The sequence below is a fragment of the Callorhinus ursinus genome, unplaced genomic scaffold (assembly GCF_003265705.2).
Source record: "Callorhinus ursinus isolate GAN/ISIS: 27379988/994484 unplaced genomic scaffold, GSC_fseal_2.0 scaffold2, whole genome shotgun sequence".
Taxonomy (NCBI): Eukaryota; Metazoa; Chordata; class Mammalia; order Carnivora; family Otariidae; genus Callorhinus; species Callorhinus ursinus.
In genome coordinates, this window is record NW_027397064.1 from 40805284 (window position 1) to 40807479 (window position 2196).

The window sequence follows — 2196 nt, forward strand, 5'->3', positions numbered from 1 at the left end:
CTCCAAAGCTAACTTGAATAGTGGCCATGCTCAAAAGAACACTGCGCCAGGATCAATCCTGAACACACAGAACCAAAACTTTTTCCATTTCAGACATAACCCCTTGTTGGACCTCACAGTAAGGAATAAAACCGTCCTTGAAGGACTGGCTTTTTCTAACTATGTCAGAAGATTTTAAAAGAATTGATACTATGGTTTACTGCTTATGATAATGTATGATAGATATAAAACTATCATTTATGACTAAGAGAAAAATGAGACCTGGGGCACCTGGGTGGCTCAGTCAGTTGGGCATCTGCCTTCAGCTCAGGTTATCATCATCCTGGGGTCCTGGGATGGAGCCCCACATCGGGCTCCTTGCTTAGCGGGGAGTCTGCTTCTCCCTCTCCCTCTGACCCTCCCCCTGCTCATGCTCTTTCTCTCTCAAATAGATAAATGAAATCTTAAAAAAAAACAAAAACAAGACCGACGTGTATTAATTTCCTACTCATCTTTTATGGGAGAAGTATAGTTTTAGGTATTTTATGAATACTATTTCACTTATTTCTCACAATGAGCCTCTAAGATATGTCATTATTATAAGTTTTATGATGAAATAACTGTAAAGTAACTTGTACAGGTGTAGATCATTTGGCCAAAGTCACAGAGCCAGGATGGACCACAGTCGAAATGTGAATCCAGATTAACCCAAAATTCATCCTGTTGCACCATATCATGATGTTTCCATTACTTTTTGTTTCACCCTAGCATGTCAGAAATTGTACATCTTTCAGGGTTACCTGTTGGCCAGCTAGATGCTTGTTCCAATAATGCTGCCATTGCCCCAATTATTTTGAAATTTTGCTACCAAAATTATCTTCTGAGACAACTTATGAGTCACACCAGAACACGTGTTAATATGTTTATTAAAAGGATGCTGTCTTGGAGCCCACTGGGAAGGGGGCCGAGGCCGAGTCACCTTTACCGGGCAGGGCAGGCAGGGGCTTGGCTCTGGCAACCGTGCTGCGATGTGGTTCGAGATCCTGCCCGGGATCGGCGTCATGGCCGTGTGCTTGGTCATCCCCGGCATAGCCACGGCATACATCCACAGGTTCAGTAACGGGGGCAAGGAAGAAAGGGTTGCCTATTATCCATATCAATGGGGTTTGATGCAAAGAGACAGGCGAGTCTCTGGAGTTAATCGTTACTATGTGTCAAAGGGTTTGGAGAATATCGATTAAGGAAGCATTTTCCTGATTGATGAAAAATAACTCAGTCATACTCATCTACCCCTTCTAGAAGGTTATGCAGTGTATTAATGTAGTGCATAATAAAAACAACCAAAAAGTAAAAAAAAAAAAAAAAAAAAAGGATGCTGTCTTTAGATTCCTGTCTTTCTCTCTTGTCACCCTCTCCTCCTTATTCTCCCAATTTTGATGAACTCAACTGTCCACATAGCTCTTTCTACCTAACGTATAGGTGCCAGGGGGAGAAAGTTGAACAAGATAATTTCAGACTTCTATACATGATATCATATCAGACATGAACTTGTTCATGTATATGTTTACTTGTTTCTCCATCTTTTTTCCATCCCTGGCCTCTCCACCCCAAACCATGTTAAGCTAAATGAGATCAAGAAGACTGTCTTGTTTATGTGACCTCAGTGCTTAGAACAGCTCTTGGAACATTGTAGCTACTCAATTAATACTTGTTGAATGAATGAATTAATTAGTTAATGAAATTAAAGTCATCTCTGAGCTTCTGCCAATCTACCTGGAATACTGGCTATGTAAGTCATGAACATAACTATGTTACTATGACATAAATTGGCAAGAAGTCGAATAAGACATGTTTGGACATGGTTTGAAAGTTACTGGTCTCTGAAAGAGGCCTCAAAGTCTCAGCTTCTCAAATGACCCCGTAGAGGCTGCTGAAAGGCTCTTGGAGTCCTGTTTCTTTTCCCCTCTCTTCCTTCCACCCCTCTGTAGGCCATACTAGCTTCCAGGTAGCACCCTGGTGGGTCAAAGGGTAGTATGGAGCCGGTGTGCTATAAATTACAGTCATTACAACATGCCGGCAGCCCCCCAGAGGAGACCTTTAACTCATTGCTGTGAGAGCTTTCAAAGGCATCTATTTTCAGAAAGGCTTAGGAGCATTAAATGCCTTTTGCAACCCACCAGGGTTTTTTTGTTTTGTTTTGTTTTTTTAACTCAGGTG

General features: G+C 41.7%; 1 pseudogene; it reads left to right on the top strand.

The window, feature by feature from the left end:
• Positions 1-1007: 1007 nt before the first annotated feature.
• LOC112835771 (NADH dehydrogenase [ubiquinone] 1 alpha subcomplex subunit 1 pseudogene) lies at positions 1008-1341 on the top strand (annotated as a pseudogene).
• Positions 1342-2196: the final 855 nt, after the last annotated feature.